General features: G+C 47.2%; 1 protein-coding gene across 2 annotated transcripts in view; it reads left to right on the top strand.

Moving 5' to 3' along the window:
• Nucleotides 1–9075: 9075 nt before the first annotated feature.
• gatad2b (GATA zinc finger domain containing 2B) overlaps nt 9076–22424 on the top strand; it is a 30454-nt gene continuing 17105 nt past the window's right edge. The window contains exon 1 of one of the 2 annotated variants that reach the window (XM_028964153.1): nt 9076–9236. The gene's annotated coding sequence lies outside the window, so the exon portion shown is untranslated. Of the gene's footprint in view, nt 9237–10395; nt 10469–22424 lie in introns of those variants that run through there. The other variant, XM_028964154.1, reaches the window with a different exon arrangement.

Raw genomic sequence — 22424 nt, 5'->3', positions numbered from 1 at the left:
CGTTACCACCCACATAAAGTGCCGGAAAAGTGACTGAAATAAATAAATAAACAAACTTTTTCCCACTAATTGACACTTTTTTTGTTTTTTCAAAATTGTGTGTGAGCCGCAAGTCGGACCAAGGCAAGCCATATGTAAAAACGTCCGTCATGCAAGATCTACAAGACAACAACTCCTTTGTTTGACAAAGTGGCCACAAAGTCCAAAAAAGTTGAATTTCGGACTAGAACGATTTTTGGGAATTGCGCACCACCCCAAGATTACACAAAGCCAGGCCATATGTCAAGCTGCGCTGATTGAAAAGCCCCACAACCTGACATAAAAGTCAGCACAAATTCTAAAGAACCTGGGGCCCTGTTAGCATTTTTGATGATTATGAAATTTGGTGACATTTAGACCACATTGAAAAAGTAGCGTTAGCATGCTAATGTTAGCATGCTAACATGCTAATTTCGCAACATACTTTTTTTAATTTCATGTGTCACATGCGTCACATGCATAGTGACGCATCATGTCGTGACCACGCACCATTAGCATTTTTTAGGTTAACATGCCAGCATTAGCATGCTAACATGTTAATTTTTTAACATGGTTTAAACATCACCAACTTTCATGTTAAGCTGCAAATTAAAGCACAAATATCACAATTTTTTAACTATTCCAAGGTCAAAAATGATTTCACTCTTCCTTCCTTTAGTCTTTTAACTTTTTACAATTTTACCAATTCCACAAAATGAACCAATTCAACAATGATTCCACACTGTCTTTTCATCCTTTCATCCTCTTGTCTCTTAACCTTTCACTGTTGTCCAAGCCTAAATCGAAGTTTTTTCACAAGCTTCCCTTTTTTTTGTCTGTTTTTTGGATTACAGTTTTTCTTGATTGCTAAAACACTATAACCAATCTTTTGAACTAAAATTTCAAAACCATAATGCTATTTTTCAAAAAGTACACCCATTTCCCTGAACTATAAACACTATTCCCCTGCTTTAACACATGAGTCAGATTTGGTGAACTGTTACTGCAAAACTTTACACACAAATCCCTGCATTTTTCAGTGCTTACACCATGTGGTCATTTGGAAAGCACTAGCATTCAATAATGTTAACTTAAGTCAGCACAGCTTGAGCTCAATTAGCACACAATTAACCAAGTGGAAACACTAGGAGTCAAAATTTATCACACACCAATCAGAAACTTTGATGGGTAGATAAAAGGGCCAAAGTCAGCTCATTCAAGTTTGAAACAATGGATCCAAAGAGATGCAAAGGAAGAGGTTGAGGAGGAGGACGTGGTGAAGGGAGAGGGAGAGGAGGATGTGGTGGTGGTGGAGGAGGAGGAGGAGAAGGAGGTCTTGGACACCAGGGAGGAGGAGGAGCAGGAGGTCGAGGAGGATGTGGTGAAGGAGGAGGGAGAGGAGGACGTGGTCGAGGAGGAGGTCGAGGAGGAGGACGTGGTGAAGGAGGAGGGGAGGAGGAGGAAGAGGAGCAGAAGGAGGTTTAGGACACCAGGGAGGTGGATGAGGAGGAGGTCGAGGAGGACGTGGTGAAGGAAGAGGGAGAGAAGGAGGACGTGGTGAAGGGAGAGGGAGAGGAGGATGTGGTGGAGGAGGAGGAGAAGGAGGTCTTGGACACCAGGGAGGAGGAGGACGACGGCGACCATGAAGGGGAAGAGCAAGGGCAAGGAGACAAGCGGTCTCGGATGAAATTCAAGCCACTTTAGTTGACCATGCCCTTGTCCATGGTATGACTGAGGGAGGCTGGGCAACGAGTACAGCCAAATTTGCTGCTCTGGTTCATGACTGGTTTACCAATAACCCAAGGTTTTCTAACATCTTTCTGCCTGCATACTCTCCCTTTCTAAACCCGATAGACGAGTTATTTTCGGCATGGCGGTGGAAAGTGTATGACAGAACCTGATGTCCGTGTTCACCTCCTCCAGGCCATGGAAGAAGCCTGCCTAGACATATCAGCAGATGCATGCCAGGGGTGGATCAGGGGAGGCCTGACCCAGCCCAAAGACAGGATGCTGAGGTGGAATAATATTTTGGTGTGTGTTGTACTGTACATTAATAAAAATGGGCCACTATATATACATTGGTTGCGTCTTTTGTGTTCATCATGTGAAAAGGTTTTTGAGGGGAAGACCCACAAGCAACATAACTTGCCAGTTTTGGAAATATTGTTTTAAATTTATTGCACCAATGTGTAAGACTATGTTGTAGTGTGTGTGTTTTTGAGGCCATGTGTGTGATGTCTGTGGGCAAAGTTTGGTTTTTCTGCAAGAGTGAATGGTTTTGAGTGTAGAGCTTCATTCTGACCTGAAAATACGACGTTTGGGAAATTGGGTGAGACGTTAAGGATTTGTGTTTACTGTTTTGAGAATACGAGGCATAATTTCAAGAAATGTGTTTAAGCAATCGAGAAAAACTGTAAAACCACTGATCGTGTCACAATTTTTTTTAGGAGGAAAGGGCAAAAGTTCAAATCGCAATAAAGGCCTGCAGTGTGTTGCAAGGGAACATGCACACATTTACATTTACGGCATTTGGCAGACGCCCTTATCCAGAGCGACTTACAACGTGCTTTCAAGTTACACAATCTGATATGTTCTGTCTATGAAAGGCCGTCTGTTCCTCATATTGAGATAAGCTCATGGTAAAAAGTAGGGTAAGTCTTAGTAACATGCAAATTATACAAGGCGCAAGATAGTGTAAGAATGCATGTGTAGTGGAAGGTACATTGTGTGCTGATAATGTGAGTTTTAATAACCATCAGCATCTCATCACTCATTGTAGATTTTTTACAAATCTTACAGTACGTAAACATGAAATGAGTGCAAATAAAGTGTCTGCAAACATGGATATTTGCACACTCTGCATGGGAAGGGAACACAAGACAGTTACCATCTGGGGAGGAAAGAAATATGACGTGACATGTCAGTTAAATATGACAAATTAATGTTAAATAATCTAAAACGTGTGACTGTGTTTGTCGGTATTAGGACTTTTTTTTAATTTAACACAAGATTATTAGTGTGACTGTTTGTATCCTTTAATATGTCATGGACCAGTTTGTGGTGGTTTTTGTTTAATATAATTTATAGGCGCGTGTTGCCCAGCCTTTGGGCAGAACAGTGCAACACTGACCTCTGCTGGATGGAGGTGTTTTGTTACAATTCATAGACATATTTTGTTGAAATACATTTAGTTGAATAAATGCACACACCATTCACTCCCTTAACTGACACGTACGGACAATTCCAGTCCACCTTGTGTACATGTACTTTGGATGGTGGGAGGAAACCAGAAAACCCAGTGGAGGCTCACTAGGAGAGCATGCAATGGTCCGGGCTGGGATTCCAACTCACAATCTTGGAGGTGTGAGGCCACGTCGCTAACTGCTTGGCTCCAAATTCGTTAGTGAGTACCAAATGAACATCATTAGAGAACATTGTTATTGCAGATGCACTGAATTATTGGTGAGTGCATATGCATTATTATTAGTTTTGCAGCAAATTGCAGCAGTGAAACACGTTCTAATGCACACGGTATACAAGTCAGAGGAAAATGTTGTGCTATTACCCCTAAAGAAGAAATAAAAAATCATTAAAGATTTTTTTTTTCTTCGCAAATGAATATCAAATCCATTCAGTGTTGCAATCCCTGCAGGCGGATTGCATAACACCCATAAACTCATCTGCTATGCATTTTGCATGTTTACATAACTTCCCTACTGCATCAGCATATCAAATGTTCTGGTTCTGACTTCCAGGGCCAAGGAGAATTAAGTAAGTGTTTAGCGACTCCAAGAAAATCATCCCTCCATGTGCTGAATACCTTCACAGCAATGAACGTGTCAGCATAAGCCTTAGTCGAGATTCATGCATATGCATGAAAGCAGGACGACGCGCTGTATGTGCTCCAGACAAATTTCTGGTCAGTAAATATTTGTTGTCGCCGATAGAGCTGTGAGCTGTGGGACGCAGGTGTATCGCTCCTCAATTACGTTTCTGCACCCCTGAGGACGAGAGAACTTGGCGTAGAGCAAATATAAATGTGTGAGCGATGAAGCCATGCCTCGTCCATACAAATGAGGGCTAAAGTGAATGGGAGGCTACGTAACAGTTTGGTGCACCATGAGAAGCAGTTTGTTTTAAAAATATATATATCCTGTAAACACGCAAATATTACCATACATAAGCCTGTTAAAATTAAAGATTCGATGAGTAAATTAAGGATCATTCAAGTATCTGAATTCTGATATTCTCTGTAAACTCAAAATCTATAGAAATCGAACGAGAATTGCTGGTGTCGTCCTTGTAAGTCGCTTTGGATAAAAGCGTCTGCAAAATAAAGTAATAGTAAAGTGAAGTGATTGTGAAACACTGCAGCACAGCACACGGTGACACAACAAAACATGTCCTCTGCTTTTAACCATCACCCTTGGTGAGCAGTGGTGAGAGTTGGTGAGCAGGCGCCTGGGGAGCGGTGTGTGGTAGTAGCCTAGTGTGTAACACACTCGCCTATGAACCAGAAGACCCAGGTTCAAATCCCACTTACTACCATCATGTCCCTGAGCAGGACACTTAACCCTGAGTGTCTCCAGGGGGACTGTCCCTGTAACTTCTGATTGTAAGTCGCTCTGGTAAATGCCATAAATGGGATGGTGCTTTGCTCAGTGGCACCTCGGCTGATCGGGATTCGAACCGGCAACCTTCTGATTACGGGACCGCTTCCTTAACCGCTAGGCCACCACTGGCCCACCGGTTAGATTCCTGCTCTACATTGTGTGCTTACGAGTAATAAGCAAAATATCAAAAGGATCTTTTTCAGCCGCTCATCATATTGTTCATATAACAGAGAACGAAGATTTCCACCCTTTTCGATAGGTAAACGTGATTCTGTTGGATCTGCAGGAGCATACGGTGCTGGTACTTTTAGGGGTTGCCACAGCAGACCAACTGGTCCCACTGCCCGCACAATTGACCTGGTTTTGCAAATTTCCGGAGTGGTTTTGCTCGTTTTCTCACAAAGCGATCATCGAGATAACAAATGAGTGTTTTATGAATGTGGCATGGCAGGGTCTAATTTTTTATTTAAAAAAAAAAAATCTAAAATATTATTACATAATGCATATTACACCTAATTATGAGTATTAGGACAACATTTTGGTCCTGTTAGACAAGAGTCACTCGAACATTTCTCCTTGTCCTCATACAGTAAATTAGCATTAGAGACACCTTGCAGATGACATTACTGTGGCCATCCATGCTGAAGGTGACCAGAGCAATGTTCTATCAGGGGGTCCAGAATTTATTGCTAAATTTGGGCAAAAACCTTTATTCTGCGATGCCTTTTTAGCAATCTTCTAACAACACGAACGGCAGCATTTAAGAGTGGTAGCTCTTTAAGAGGGGTGGTAGTAGCCTAGTGGGTAACACACTCGCCTGTGAACCAGAAGACCCAGGTTCAAACCTCGCTTACTACCATCGTGTCCCTGAGCAAGACACTTAACCCTAAATTGCTCCAGGGGGGGACTGTGCCTGTAACTACTGACTGTAAGTCGCTCTGGATAAGAGCGTCTGATAAATGCCGTAAATGTAAATGTAAGAGTGGTAGCAGTGGTTAAATTGTATGGACGGTATGTCCAGCTGCAAACATAGTCTCTTGTGAAGCGGTATTCCCGACGCAGCGCTCTGGTGGGAACAGCTTCGGGCGCGGCCTCCTGCCTCCCGTCCCTTAGTAATGCAGCCGTGGGTCTGTTTTGACAGGATTTTCCTTCTTGCAGACAGTAGGAACCGCTCCCCGAACAACCTCACGTCCTCTGCATCGGTCTCCTCCTCGGTCTCCAGGGTTCTGGCTGCGGCAGGAGTCCCATGTGTGACGCCACAATGCACGGCCCACCTGGCAGCAGAGCGATCGAAATAATTAGCCGTCAGCCCCGTATGCTGACTGTGTAAAGGCGACAAAAATACCCAGACTTTTAAGTGAAGCAATATTCACTGTGAAACACTGCAGCGCAGCACGCGGGGACACAACAAAACGTGTCCTCTGTATTTGTGTCCTCCCGATCTGCCAAGGTGCCACTGAGCAAAGCACCGTCCCCACACACTGCTCCCCGGGATCCTGTCATGGCCGGCCACTGCTCACCAAGGGTGACAGGTTAAATGCAGAGGACACATTTCACTGTGTGCACCGTGTGCTGTGCATCACAATGACAATCACTTCACTCACTTTATTTAACCCAAGGGTGAGCAGTGGGCACCATGACAGGCACACGGGGGGCAGTGTGTGGGGACGGTACCTTCATCAAGGCGACCTCAGTGGCACCTTGGGATTCGAACCGGCAACCTTCTGACTAAAAAGCTTACAGCACCTGGTATTCCCCGGCAGCCTCCCATCCCAGTTCTAACCAGGCCCGACCCTCCTTAGCGTCCGAGATCAGTCGGTATACGGGGGTTTAGAACAAATCGCTCATTTTCTTCGAGTAAAACGACCACGAACTTCTTCGGCGTCCGAGGCCGCATAACCGGCAATAAACAAATAAATAAGAAGACTTGCTGTGGCTTCCACCAGATAAAGGGGCGTAACGAAAGCTGGGTCCAGTGCAGTGAAAAGAAATGTCCAGCAGATGGAGGAGTTGACCTTGACCTCGTTGTTTTTTATTCGAGCGACCCGGCGTTCTGCTGCAGTCCTTGCGATGTCACAGTGGCGGCGAAACGCGCTTTGGTACACCTTGGTGTTCTAGGCGCGGCCTTTTAATCAACACTTAAGCCGCTCAACCTGCTTAGGTCCTGTATTTGGGACCTTCCTGTGCCGGAACGTCGGAATTCCGTGGTCCTTTTTACACAAGATTCCAGCATTTGAAGCTGCTTCCTTTTCTGTGAGCGCCCGCGGCCTTGATGAAACCTTCAGCTGCGAGCTCGACTACATCTGATTCGTACCGAACGGTTTGCACAATGCCCCATTCAGGCGATTTGAATGGGAACACGATCGCCCCCAACCCCCCCCCGGCGGCCATGGCTTTTTGGCCGCACGAAACACCGGATGGTGCAGCCGTCTCTAAAAAGAAATGCACAGATTACGCGGCGGCGTGGCCCCTCTTTGTGAGCGATTCGGGCCCGACCTGGATGGGTCAGGTGTCACGTGACCACAGAAATTCAAGGTCACTATGGGACAAAACAGAGGCCTGCCACAAACAGGACTTCACAAAAGTCCCTTCTCCGTCCGCGAGTCGTACGCAGGCCATTGTTGCCCTTATTACACCTCGCACTGCACCCCGTATACTCCGAGCCTCCAGTCCTGCTCGCCTGGTCCCTCCATCTCTGAAGGTAAAAGGAAGACGCTCATCTAGACTCTTCTCCATCTTGGCCCCTCGGTGGTGGAATGAACTTCCAGCTCAGTCACTGAGCACCTTCACACGGCAGCTCAAGACCTTCCTCTTTAGAGAAGATTTAGATGAACTTGTAACCTTCTTCTTGTCTGACTTCTGTATAGAAACTAGAACAGAGTGAATAAAAAGATTGTATTCATAGTTGGGGGTCCTAGTGAACCAGAACTGATCACTTCATCCATGGTGACATGGAAGCACGTTGTAAGTCGCTCTGGATAATGGCGTCTGCCGAATGCCTTAAATGTAAATGTAATTGTTCCCACGAATTCAATGCGAATTGCCACACCCTCCCAGCGCGGTACCTGCCCACCACATCGGCCCGGTCGCGGGAGCAGACTGGCTTTTCCCGGCCCTGTGCCCGTTGGTTTAGGGGGAAGTGGTTGATGTGTCAGGGGGGGGGCGACTTCCTGCCATTGTTGGTTATTTTTGACGTGCAATTTGAGCGGCGATGGAGGGGCGGGGTCTCTCACAGTCAGGACCAAACTTGCTACGTTACTGAACCTGAGATGGTCGGAGGTGCATTTTATTCAATATGTCCTTTTTCTAGGGTGGTAGTAGCCTAGTGGTAACCAGGAGACCCAGGTTCAAACCCCACTTACTACCATCGTGTCCCTGAGCAGGACACTTAACCCTGAGTGTCTCCAGGGGGGGACTGTCCCTGTAACTACTGACTGTAAGTCGCTCTGGATAAGGCCGTCTGGTAAATGCTGTAAATGTAAATTCACTTCCACGTTACGTCTCGTGTTGTAAACTGTTCCACTTTTGCACACGGACTCGAACACGGGTGACAGGGTCGGGTTTCGGGTGACACCAGGTCCAAGAGACCGAGTGCACGCGTTCCGGGACACTTCCACCCGAGAGCCGGCAGAGGGCCCGGCTACCGGCGCGGACGAGGCCGGCGGTCCGTTTTATCGGGATTGCAGTTCGATTACAGGCGATCGAGAGCGACGTGTGCGACGTGGAATAAAAAAAAAAAAAAAGCCACCACATCTCGTTTCTGAACGAGTGTAAACAAACATGACGGATGGAGTGTGTGTGTGTGTGTGTGTGTGTGTGTGTGTGTGTGATAAAAGGGGGCGGGGCTACATTCGTATCCTCAGTGGCGCATAAATCAATACGTCCCCGTCCGCGCAGGAGCCCTTTGTATCGCACCACGGAATAAAAAAAAGAAATTCCGCAACACACACACACACACACACACGCAGAGAGAGAGAAATGGCGCAGGGTTCCGGGCTCTGTCTAATTAAAACGCTTATTAAAGGCCCGTATTGGCAGCGCAGCCGGCGTGAAAGTAGGTCAGGTTCCCGCATTGTTCGCGTCCGAGAATATCGGCGTTTTGGAGACTTGAGTCAGCACCCCCCTCAAAGAAATTAACAAATAATAATAATAATAATATAAAAAAAATCTTCAACGTTTGTAATTTTTGCCGTATTTACATCCGCGTCGTAAATCTTACACCAAAAAAAAAAAAAAACCCTTCGTAGTTGTTGAAATGTAACCGGAATGCGAGGAAGGACGGAAGCCTCCGCGGCCGCCGACGCGACGCGACGCGCACAGCGAAGCCCGTTTAGTTCCCATCGTTTCTGGGGCTCCTTGTCCCCTCCCCTCCAGACACAGACAACAACATACACCTTAATAGGGGCGCGTCTCCGACTCAGCCGCCGACCAATAACCCGTCTGTCTGGCCGGGGAGCGGGGGGGGGATGAGCGGCCGCCGAGGCCCAATCAGCGCCTTTGTGTTGCTGCCGGTGCCGGGGACTGGTCGTCACGAGCGACTGTAGCGCCTCAGGACCGGAGAGCGAAGCCCGCGCCAGCGCGACCTGACGGGGACGGGCGAGCCAGGTGAGTCCGAGGCTTCGGACGGGGCCTAGCCGGCGGAGGTCGCAATTCGTCGGACCGCTTCCGTATTGGGGTTCATTTTTTATTTTAGTTTTTTTTGAGGAGGAGGAGGAGGACGAAGGGGCTTCGCGGGAGCTTCTCCGGCGGTTCGGGGGGTGAATTGTCGTGCGGAGCCAGAACAATAGCATAGCGGCTTCGGCTAGTCGGAGATGCTGCGGTTTTGGCCGGAGCGGCTCCCGTCTGGACAGCCGCTGACTGTTCCCCCCCTCGCCCCCCGTCGGAAAGTCCGAATTACGGCCGCGAACAGGCGCCCGGGCCCTAATTACGCCCGCGTCCATTGTTCCGTCGGGCGTCTCTGGGGGTTTAACCCAGATTGGCGGAGAAAAGCCCGGCGTCCTCCCCGGCTGCGCGGCGAGCTGCTCCGGGCGCACGACGCAGCCCGCTCCGTCCCTAAAAAAACGCACGTTTTCAATCAAATAAGATCAAATAAAAAGGCTGTGGAAGCGCACAGACTTTTCTCGGTGGTTTTTATTATTTTTTTTGAGTCCCCCCCCTTTCCTCCGAGCGGCGAAGTGCGGCGAGCAGCGAAGCACGCTGGAAGGCGACGGCCGTGCAATTACAGGCTGGAGAAGGAGGAGAAAAGAGAGAAAAAAAAAAAAAAAACAGAATCCGAAAACGCATCAGCCATTTACGCGAGCGAGAACGCTGCTCTCAACTTGCGCCGAGACGCCACGCAAATGGCTGCCCGACGGACCGAGATTTTAATTCCGGGCCCGGACGCGCGTATCGATCTGCGACCGACAGGGAGCCCGCTGATTAACGGGCAGAAAGAGAAAAAGGAATAATCGATAACGTATGCGGTCTGTTCTTCTCGGTGCGCCGGGCGTGTCACACGTCGAACCCCCTTTTTCTTGGTAAAAAAAAAAAAAAAAGTTAGTGGACCTAACTTTACCAGTTACCTACTGCGCTGTAAAATACCTCAAAACCGTGTTATTTAAAACAAAACGGGTTTTGACGTATGCTGCAGTGTCGTTGTGACCTTTTGCCCCCGCCGTAACCCCATCTGAAGTAAGAGGGGTACAGCCGTCTGCGGGACGCTGGCAGGTGGTTTTCTTTTAAAAAGGTTCATCGTTAAATGGATGGTCTCCGTTACGCTGACCGTCAAAAGGTACCGACTGGCGCATCTGTGGTCAGGCCTGACAGAATGAACGGAGGTCCACATGCTGTGTAGACGGGTCAGTGTCAACTTTAATCTGCATACTGGCATATTCTAGGTTGTCCAGAGTCTCGTATGGGTCTCTATCGCAGATTTTACTATCTGAAGAGTCATTTTGGAACTTCTAGGTTGTCCCATGTCTCGTATGGGTCTCTATCGCAGATTTTACTATCTGAAGAGTCATTTTGGAACTTCTAGGTTGTCCCATGTCTCGTTAGGGTCTCTATCTCAGATTTTACTGTCCGAAGCCTCATTTTGGAATTTCTAGGTTGTCCCATGTCTCGTTAGGGTCTCTATCTCAGATTTTACTGTCCGAAGCCTCATTTTGGAAATTCTAGGTTGTCCCATGTCTCGTTAGGGTCTCTATCTCAGATTTTACTGTCCGAAGCCTCATTTTGGATTTTCTAGGTTGTCTTTAGTCTCGTTAGGGTCTCTATCGCAGATTTTACTATCTGAAGAGTCATTTTGGAACTTCTAGGTTGTCCCATGTCTCGTATGGGTCTCTATCGCAGATTTTACTATCTGAAGAGTCATTTTGGAACTTCTAGGTTGTCCCATGTCTCGTTAGGGTCTCTATCTCAGATTTTACTGTCCGAAGCCTCATTTTGGAATTTCTAGGTTGTCCCATGTCTCGTTAGGGTCTCTATCTCAGATTTTACTGTCCGAAGCCTCATTTTGGAATTTCTAGGTTGTCCCATGTCTCGTTAGGGTCTCTATCTCAGATTTTACTGTCCGAAGCCTCATTTTGGAATTTCTAGGTTGTCTTTAGTCTCGTTAGGGTCTCTATCTCAGATTTTACTGTCCGAAGCCTCATTTTGGAATTTCTAGGTTGTCTATAGTCTCGTTAGGGTCTCTATCTCAGATTTTACTGTCCGAAGCCTCATTTTGGAATTTCTAGGTTGTCCCATGTCTCGTTAGGGTCTCTATCTCAGATTTTACTATCTGAAGAGTCATTTTGGAATTTCTAGGTTGTCTTTAGTCTCGTTAGGGTCTCTATCTCAGATTTTACTGTCCGAAGCCTCATTTTGGAACTTCTAGGTTGTCCCATGTCTCGTTAGGGTCTCTATCTCAGATTTTACTATCTGAAGAGTCATTTTGGAATTTCTAGGTTGTCTTTAGTCTTGTTAGGGTCTCTATCTCAGATTTTACTGTCCGAAGCCTCATTTTGGAATTTCTAGGTTGTCCCATGTCTCGTTAGGGTCTCTATCTCAGATTTTACTGTCCGAAGCCTCATTTTGGAATTTCTAGGTTGTCCCATGTCTCGTTAGGGTCTCTGTCTCAGATTTTACTGTCCGAAGCCTCATTTTGGAATTTCTAGGTTGTCCCATGTCTCGTTAGGGTCTCTGTCTCAGATTTTACTGTCCGAAGCCTCATTTTGGAATTTCTAGGTTGTCTATAGTCTCGTTAGGGTCTCTATCTCAGATTTTACTGTCCGAAGCCTCATTTTGGAATTTCTAGGTTGTCCCATGTCTCGTTAGGGTCTCTATCTCAGATTTTACTGTCCGTAACATCATTTTGGAATTTCTAGGTTGTCCCGAGTCGTTTTTTTTTTTTTGCCGTGGGGGTGGAAGCCTCCTTCCCTCGCCGCATCCTCAGGAACGGCCCTGAACACTGTTCTTATTGACGCTCCCTCTGCTCCGCTGACGGAAGACACTTGGCAACGTCGTATTTGTTTTTCCCTCCCCTCCCCCTCGTCGCCGTCTTCGCCCATTCATTACTTGAGTCGACGCTTCCCGGCTTATGCGCACAACCTGTGAAGGGATTTCATGCAGCGTGCACACTTTAATTTCCATGGTGTGTGGCCACCTTATCGCCGGCGAATGCCTGGTCTTGTTAAACCCACAAGGGGCTCCTGGTCTCCAGGTGTTCTCGATGGAACCACTGTGTCAGGGAGAACGTCTTTCTCGTCCCTTTTCTTGTCTTTCTGCAGATATTTGGTTGCAGATCCCAATCTCCTGTATCCCAGGCCTGTATCATCTTGTTCCGGTGTGTTGGTGCAGATTAGGGATAATCCGTCTGCCCAGAAAGGAATCATCTTTATGAGTGCTGCTTCTGTTGATGCTATTAAAGCGCCATCATATCATCTGATTAAGCGGGCCGCCATGCCATTATCTCTTAAACAAGGCGTCGTAGAAACAAGCACACAACACAACAGCAATGAAAGTCGCATCTTAATGTTGCGGAACTTGCTCCTCGGTCCTTAGTTCCACTTAAAGCAGGAATCCTGTGTGGAATCGGGAGCGTCCCTTTTATAAACCACTGTAGCAGACATAGCAAAGTGGCACGTTCTATAAACACGAGTGCACCTGGGCTCGTGGAAATTCTGCTGGAATTGGTGTTTATAACGTCGTAAAGATAGACACAGATACAGCGAGGAATATGATTATGAAACAAGGTTATTATAAGTACGTTACAAAACTAAAATGGCCAATATATATATATATATATATATATATATATATATATATACCCACACACATAGTAATAAAAACACACCAAAAAATGCATTTAATGCAAACGACTATACCGAAGAAACGATACCAGGAAACGAATCACAAGGTATTGCTGTATCGATTTGCTTTCCAACCCCATGCTGCAAAACTGAACTGTGCTGCCCAGGTTGAGCCTGATTGGTCCGAAAGTAAGATTGCTGATGCTTTAAGAGCATCGTCCTCCGACTAACAAACACTCCACCAGCCATTTGCAGTGAGAGAGACCGGCTGTAGCAGGGAACAGATCTTCCACGACTTTTATTCCCCCCCCCCCTTTTATATGTAATATTTGGGCAGCTGAACGTACTTCATTCTGTCTGAGCAGGAAAAAGCGTCTTGCTAATGGACCGTGCGGTTAATGCGGAGATCTGGTGAACCCCGAACGTCCCAGATCTATAGCGGCCCTGCTCAGCCGAGTAGCCCCCCCCCCCCCGACTGGCGAAGAGAAGCTCTTGGGCGCCCCATTAGATCCGCATTCATTTTGTGGCCCCTGCTTGCTTGAAATTAAGAGATGAATGGCTGCTGTTCGAGGGGAGAGGAATCAGTATAATTAGCTCTTAATCAGGAAAATTAAGTTTATTTAAAAATCCGCCCAAGTGAAAATCCTTTGAGGGGGAGAAGCCCTGTCAGTCGCTGGCACGTGCCGCTAATTGATATGTGATGTTAATGAAGGCTTGTAAAGTGTAGCGATAAACAAGGGATTCATGTCGAACGGCGGCGGGCGCGGAGAAATTATTTCGTGTCGGCTTTTCATGTCGACGATGCGTTACCTGCGTCTCAGGTGCGTTCCTCCCCGTTCCCGAGGACTAATCGCTCCGTGCGATGATGGTTCCCGTGTCCTTGGCGAAGGTTGCGCACGCAGCAGACCTCTGTCGCCGGTGTCATTGTTCCTCTGTTCCAGATCGCGCCTCGGGCCCACTCCTCCCTTTTCCAGATCCCTTCGGGCTCCTCGTTTCATCCTGCCTTCCTGTGATATTAGTTGCAAGAGGACCGGGGCTTAAGTGGCTTAACCCTTTAATTAAGAATGTTGCTTCCTGCTTTCGTTATTTCTCCATCCTTACCAAGGATGTGGTGGCCTAGCGGTTAAGGAAGCAGCCCCGTAATCAGAAGGTTGCCGGTTTGAATCCCGAGCCGCCAAGGTGCCACTGAGGTGCCACCGTCCCCACACACTGCTCTCCGGGCGCCTGTCATGGCTGCCCACTGCTTCACCAAGGGTAAATGCAGAGGACAAATTTCACTGTGTGCACCATGTGCTGTGCTGCTGTGTATCACAATGACAATCACTTCACTTTAAAAAGTTGTGTCCTAGCAGTTGGTCGGCATCTTGGGTTCCGTTCAGAGGCGGATTTTTCAGAGAGAGACGAACAGGCCTTGTTAACACCTGAATGGGCGTCTGTGTTCGAAGGGCCTCATGCAAGGCTTATTAAACCCCACGCTGAAACAATCAGCCAGATGAACGGCCCCCTCTGAAGTTTAATTGGAGGGCTTCCCCGACACTTTAGCTGGATAAACAGTGGCGGTAAACAGCAAAGAGGCCGCGGTCGCAGCGACCGGGAGGACTGGAGGACGAGCTTCTTCTTTTTCACTTCAGCGTCTGTTGAAAACGATCAAATGAAAGCTATCGAGCGGGCGGATGGCAGGCAGCCGCTCCCTCAGCCCGCGTACAGGACGTTGGCCGCATGCACTTTCTGCCCGTCGAGTCCTCCGCTTTGTATGAGGCCCGGACTAATGGCGTGTGCCGAGTTGAAGGCAGCAAGGACCGAGCCGCGGTCTCACTAACGCCGACGGGTGAGTCACCAGATCTCGAATCTCGCTTGGGGAGTAGTAAATGCCGCACGGGCGGAGGAAGGAGGCCAATGTCCGACATCCTGGAGTGTACAGCTCGTGGGTCCGGCTTTAAATGAGGGGTGGTAGTAGCCTAGTGGGTAACAGAAGAACAAGAAGACCCAGGTTCAAATCCCACTTACTACCATCGTGTCCCTGAGCAAGACACTTAACTCTGAGTGTCTCCGGGGGGACGGACGACGACTGTCCCTGTGACTACTGACTGTAAGTAGCTCTGGATAATGGCGTCTGGTAAATTCTGTACATGTAAAACCTTGCGCCGGTTACACAGTAAGCGAATGTAGGCATGTTATGTGTTTAATGTAGTTCTCTACTTCCTCCCTGCACCAACGTTCACACCTCTTTGACCTTTAACGGCTCTCTTGTGCTCGCTGTGAACTTGGATCGGCCTCTGCTTTTTGCACCGCATGGGCCCCGTGTCCTCAAGAGGGACATCTGCGAGCACAAGGCACGGCCACCCAAACAACGGGCGGGCCAGATGTTCGACGCTTTGTCAACGGCACGCTAGTGGGGAAGCACTTTCACCGAGCAGACGTGCTAGAGGTCAGGTCTGGGTTCTTCTGAAGCCAGTCCACTTGACCAGAACCGCTCCCTCTGGAGGTTTGGCTGGTAGGATGTTTAATTGCATCACGTGCACGCTCTTCACCGTAACAATGAAGTTGTCTACGGGTTGTATAGACGTTTTGGGTCGATAATACGATATCATATTGGACTGGTAAAATGATCAGTTACTCTTGCTCTGTGTAGAGATAATATTTAAAAGATTTGTTAGAAAATGCCGTATTTGCTTCAATGTCCTGGTGTTCCATCAGTTGTGTTTTGAGGCCGACGTGGTAAATACCACCCCGTACCACGAGGCTGTAAATTTGTGCTGTAAATACGTGTGTTCGCATTGTGCTAGCTGTGCTTTTGCAACCTATTACCATTCCCAGTACTGCTCTCCGCTCTTCCAGCCACCACAAGACTCCACCCCCTTTTACGTGAGAACAAGCTGCACATCTACACCTTCACCCATTTTATACCGCAATCAGCCTGAGGCCACCATTAAATCGTACCTGTTTAGCGTTTGAACAAAAGGCGGCTTCTTGGTTTTTCCAACTGGAATCGACGGTCATGCTAACTGTGCATCTAACGTCCCCGATGTTCTGCTCGACACGTGCGTGCTCTTCGTATACGTACAGATGTGTGCCTAGCTGGTACCTTTGTCTCGCGTTGGTAAGGCGTTTCGTTTGGTTAAACGAATCGCACGTTTGTTCGCATTTGTTTGGTTTTGCGCTGCATCAATGTCTACCTATTTTTCTGTCACGTTCAAGCCCCATTTTAGACTCTCCCGGCAACCTCAGTCTCTCCAGATGGCTCAAGTTCCAGCATTTCCCCCCCCCCATTTTGTTTAAACAAAATGTATGCCCCACCCTGTGGTCTGAAGTTCCGCAATGAGCCTTTTTTTGTCAAGGTGCCAGGCCTTAGATTCTCGTCTCACAAGGACTACATTTTCCTCTTTCTGCCCCAAAAGCACAGTGGCTTTGCATCCCCCCACACCCCCCGCCCTCTGCCTTTTGTATCCCTCCCTCTCTCTCTCTCTCTCTCGCTCTCTGTGTTTTGCCCTCCCTCAGTCTTCGTGTGACGTCCTGACCACTAACGGCTACATATTAAGAGATAATTCCGTACCCTGAGGTTACAAACCGGCTTAGACTGGCTCCCTCACATTTTGACTCCACCGGGTACCCTGGGTGTGTGTGTGTGTGTGTGTGTGTGTGTGTGTGTGTGTGTGTGTGTGTGTGTGTGTGTGTGTGTATATATATATATATATATATATATATATATATATAGTGACTCCGCTTTTTTTTAAAGGAACAGGAGGCTAATTCTTAAGAAGAATGACATTGAGTCCATGTCTGCTGCTGTGTCTGAAAGCTCAGTGTGAGGGTTATTCTGGCCCTAATTGCGTCATGCGGAGATTTTGCCGTATTCCCACTGTACTGCTCACTGTACTTGTTTCGGCGAATTATGACCACAGCAACGTGCGGCTGTTTGCTGCCTTGCTTAGAATCAACTGGATTGGAGGTGGATCTCGCTGCACAAGATGAATCTTTACGATGTTGTTCCAGCTGCCGGTTTGCTTTGTTTTATATGGCACCCTGTGAAATTTATTTATCTAAGTCACCTGTGGTCAATATAGTATCATTAAAATATCACTTACATCATTTTGTAGGCTTGTAACTCGTGTTGCCATTTTTTAAAATACCTTTTTAATTATATACATATATTTAATTAAATATATAAGATTAATTAGTCATATTTATGTTATATATGTATTATGTTTACATATTTATAAGCAGTGTTATTTCTACCAGCCTGGCATCACTCAGTGCTGACTGGCTGAGCACCACGATATCCTCCCAGTCTAGGATAATGCCGTTTTTGAAAGGAATTATTAGTTTATTAATTATTAGTTGACAGTACCATATTAGTTTATTTGAATTTGAAGATTAATGAAAGGTAGTGTCCACTTTGTGTAATTTGGCTGTGGGCTGCCCTTTGTGCATCAGTGCAGGGATGTTAAACATTTCATATGTGTATTCCTGTAGACTCACCCCCCCGAATCTGTAGCGTTCTGTGTGGTTTTTTTTTTGGGAGCTGTTCCACCTATATCAGCCGTCTACCGAATGTGAGAAACATATGGCATGCCACCCAATAATAAGCACGCTTCGGTGTGTTCCCTGTTCAGGCTGGTTGAAATGACGCTGCACCTGATGTCATGTTAGATTCCAGGCAGCCCTCCACCATTAGCAATCTGCTTTCAGCAACCAACCTGGAAGATTTAGTGAAAATGGTCGCCCGCCGTCGCCCATGATTATGTGCCATGTGGCGAATGTCGTGGCATCCAGTTGCTTGTGGTCCTCTCATCCACCTCTCTCTTTGTCTCACAGAACCCCCCCCCATTCTTCCCCTTTTGCCCCCCCACTCCTATGCTGGTACTACCCTCCTACCTCCTCCCAAACCATCCCTTTTCCGCTCCTCCCTCCCGCCTCAGGGCGACAGCAGAACAGGAATTGATTAGTGACACGGCTTAAAAATAGAAGGGCCTGTTGTCATGGCAACGGCCACAATGAGCTGTTGTCTTGTTTAATGAAGAGCGTGGCTTTAAGTGTCGTGGCTGAGGAGCGTTCTACCCACCTAGGTGTGCGCTTGCAAGCTCGGCGGCCGTCTGCGTGCACCCCATTAAAGAACGTGTGTCCTCGCATTTGATGAAAATGACCACCATCGTGGTGCAATCTCCCCTCCGATGCTCGACCCGAGGATACAAAAAGAGTCGATAAAACCGAAACATGCCAACGTCCTAAGTTTTGTCTGCCTCTAGTGTAACAGAACGGCATTATTGACTTGATACCAACATCCTGTTACCCATAACTTCTTTGGCTGCCCAGGCCAGCCAATTACAACTCTGTTGCCATGGGCGCCATCCGCCTAATTGGCCTCATTAGTGTCAGAATCTGGCCGAATGCAAATTTTGGTCATATTCCCAGCAGCACCCTCTTCTGAGTAATATACAGCTGGGCCATCAATGAGTGTGGGTAGTGGGATGTTCATCCAATTAGTGAATAAACCAATGGTGTTGGGTTCCTCTCCCACCCTGAGACCTCCCGGTGGCCTTTCAGGACATTATTGTTTCACCACTGTACAATACGAGGTTTGTGCCCCCAGATTCCCCTTGAAATTCTAAAAAGCGCCCAGGTCACATTACACTGCCATGCTTTCCACCACTGCTGCATAACAGTCATAATTACATTGTGATTTGATGTGATAAATGCTCGCGTTGTGGTGGCAAAATGCACATAATTTGCAGTCTCTGTGATTTTCCAGCTATAGGCCCGTGTGGTGTCTCCAAGCTACTTGCAAAGCTAATCAGCAATTCTCAGCCCTGCCTCAATGTTCCACTGAATTTGTCGATGTGCGTAATCCCTTTTTATCAGATTTGGTAGCTGATTAGGAGTAGGCCCCTGTGCATCTCTTTGCTGTTCACTTGACGAAAGGGATTTTGCCGGCGTCGCTTGTGCAGAGACAATGCGTTTGTGTTCGTAGCATTAACGTGGTGGTAGAGGGAACTTCCCACAGGTAGAGGGGACTTCCTTAGTGGGTTGGTGTCACGCTTTAAGAGATTGTTCTCCATTAGTTCTCCATTCCATGTGGTCTCGGTAATTCATCTGAGATGGCGGGCGAATCGTGTCTGTTGGTCCGGTATCAGTATTGTGGAGAAGGGCGTAAGGGGTATGGGAATTGTGGCTCCTGTGATGTGTTCCACGAGATGTAGACTGGTGATCTGAACAGAGAAACTCATTTATCTGGGAGCACTTCCACAGGGAACGGACATCGCTGAAGGCTTGATGAGTTTGGGGAATTATGTAAATTCTTGGATTTGACCTTCAGTGGCCTGATCTCTGCCACGGTCAAGCCTAAAATGAGGCAATTTCTTTTGTAAGAATGAGGTCCATCCCTCCAGTAGAGTAAACTGTCAAAGTGGCAACAACGCCCCTTTTAATTCTACCCTCAAACATAATGCCAGACGTAAATTAATAACCCACGTTAATTCCTGAACACTTGCTGATAACGTTTGGAGAGGTTGTGCGAGATTGCGGTGGCATTGAAGGTGGAGGGTGCTTCTTGACCAATCTGGTGTCTCGTCACCTGCTGTACGTCTCCTGCTGAGGTATGAGGAAAAGAAATGACTTCAGCTTGAGAGCCTGCAATGGGTGCTAGGGTAACATTTCTGGTGTATGCACCTCTGGGGGATGTCTTTATCAGACACCCTTATCCAGTGTGACTTACAATCAGTAGTTACAGGGACAGTCCCCCCCTGGAGACACTCAGGGTTAAGTGTCTTGCTCAGGGACCTGAACCTGGGTCTTCTGGTTCATAGGCGAGTGTGTTACCCACTAGGCTACTACCAGCCACCATCAACATCAATATCTTGATGTTGGCCCAAGTATCCTGGAGGATGCCAAAATGTTGCTTTTGTCTTGCTATTGAAAGAGCTTAAATTTGTACTTGTTGGCTGTGTTTTTACTTTGCAGGTGGTTTGGTTCACTGGTTCTGTGCGTTTTTTTTTTTTTTTTTTTTTTTCCCCCTTCCTTCATTGTCCAATTATCCTGTGATGGCGCTTTTGGACTGTCTTAACTGTCACAGATAGCGAATGCAATTTGGTGGGGTCGAGCAACATTTGCATCAGCAGAAGCGTGTGTTAACTTTTTAGAAAGTTTTTAGCAAGTGTACTGGATGGAATTCCCTTCACCGGAGGCAAGCTCTGGATCCAGCAGTTTTTTTTTTTTTACATGATTACATGATCTTGGAGGTGGCAGAGATGGACAATGACCAAAAAATAATGTGAAACTTGTGACCACATAATTCCACTTAACCCATGGACTTGATTTACATTTACAGAATTTACCAGACGCCCTTATCCAGAGCGACTTAGTCAGTAGTTACAGGGACAGTCCCCCCCCTGGAGCAACTTAGGGTTAAGTGTCTTGCTCAGGGACACGATGGTAGTAAGTGGGATTTGAACCTGGGTCTCCTGGTTCATAGGTGAGTGTGTTACCCACTAGGCTCGTACCACCCTACCACCCTGATTGGTTGGGTAGCCTGATTGTGAGAACTAATATGTTCGGATATATGCATATATATATGCAGTTAAAATGCTGATATTATAGGAATTCACGTCTGTTGGGTTATTGTCACTGTGAACAATTTAATAGAAAATTGTCTTTTCAAGACACTATTGTGTAAAATGCCTTGCCACTCAGAAATTTTGTGTTTGCTGTTCACTTGCCAGAGACAGCGAAATTTAACCTTTTAGGCTTTATGTATTATTTTGGGAGTCATCAGAACAGTTACACAGCTTCGTATCAAAAAATTCTTCTCCCCTCTCTTGGTCTAGTAAACTACAACTATCCGAAACCTTTGGTCCAACCAGCTTCTGGCCTCTAATGCCAAAACCTCTCTGGGGGAAAAAGGTCCGCTGTGTTTTTTCGTCTCACATCCAGATGGGCTACTGGCCTACTGAGCCCAGAAAACCGTACTTTTCTAAAATAAAGACGTTATCTCCCCATTATCCTTCGTTATTGCCGCGGGGCAATTTTATTAACCAAGTTTTATGTCTGTTATCTCGCGAGCCGTTTTTTTTCTCCTTCCACAATTCTCCCAAGCTCTACCTTGATAAATCAATTAGCCGGCGCCGTGCTAATTAGATATCTAATTAGTAGCCTCATAATTGTTGCCAATGTAGCATACGAGAGACAGTAAGGGTTTGGGTGGGGGGGGGGGCGAGTTTCGAGCAATACCTCCCCAATAAGATCTCAGGCCTGCAGAGACTCCCTCTGCCCTGCCCGATTGCCGGCGACATTCACCCCGGGCGACCCGCACTGAAGCTCAGGCTTTACGACTCCAAACCCGGGCATGGCCTCAAATTACCATGAATTATAGTCATTACTCGAAGTCACCGTCATCCCCGGCGATTTGCCTTTGGATAACGAGGCGGCACAATTTATCACGCTGTAACGCTAAACAAACGTCTCCGCCCAGCGAGCTTCTGCCGGTTAGGCCGCTCAAACCACCTGCCGACGGCCGGGCAGCCATTTTAAGAACTCGTTAGACATGTCGGGTGGGTAAAGCCAGATTTTTGGAGGTGGGCCAGGACCCTTCTGTTACATTTTTACCTTTAGGGCATTTGCCAGACGTCCTTATCCAGAGTAACTTACAATCAGTAGTTACAGGGACAGACCCCCCCCCCCCCCCCCCGGAGATACGTTTAGTGTCTTGCTCAGGGACACATTGGTAGTAAGTCGGATTTTAATCTGGGTCTTCTGGTTCATAGGCGATAGTGTTACACGATAGGCTGCCTCCACCCTGGCGGTCAGGCTGCTCGAACCACCTGCCGATAACCAGGCAGCCATTTTAAGGACGTTGGACTCGTTAGACGTGTCGAAGGGAGGGGTCATTTACACACAGCTTTGTGGCATGACACAGCCGTGGTAGCACCGCGATGGAGGGGGCTGGGGCACAAAGGGACCCCTTATGTTGGCATGATGGGTGAAGGAACGACGCTTGTGGCTCGTATCTTGTCATCTGCTGGGTCACTTACACAGCGTGTGTTAATAATTCCACTTAACCCATGGACTTGATTTACATTTACAGAATTTACCAGACGCCCTTATCCAGAGCGACTTAGTCAGTAGTTACAGGGACAGTCCCCCCCCTGGAGCAACTTAGGGTTAAGTGTCTTGCTCAGGGACACGATGGTAGTAAGTGGGATTTGAACCTGGGTCTCCTGGTTCATAGGTGAGTGTGTTACCCACTAGGCTCGTACCACCCTACCACCCTGATTGGTTGGGTAGCCTGATTGTGAGAACTAATATGTTCGGATATATGCATATATATATGCAGTTAAAATGCTGATATTATAGGAATTCACGTCTGTTGGGTTATTGTCACTGTGAACAATTTAATAGAAAATTGTCTTTTCAAGACACTATTGTGTAAAATGCCTTGCCACTCAGAAATTTTGTGTTTGCTGTTCACTTGCCAGAGACAGCGAAATTTAACCTTTTAGGCTTTATGTATTATTTTGGGAGTCATCAGAAC

The sequence above is a fragment of the Denticeps clupeoides genome, chromosome 20 (assembly GCF_900700375.1).
Source record: "Denticeps clupeoides chromosome 20, fDenClu1.1, whole genome shotgun sequence".
Classification (NCBI taxonomy): domain Eukaryota; kingdom Metazoa; phylum Chordata; class Actinopteri; order Clupeiformes; family Denticipitidae; genus Denticeps; species Denticeps clupeoides.
The sequence above is the reverse complement of the archived record's forward strand: the minus strand, read 5'-3'. Positions and strand labels throughout refer to the sequence as shown.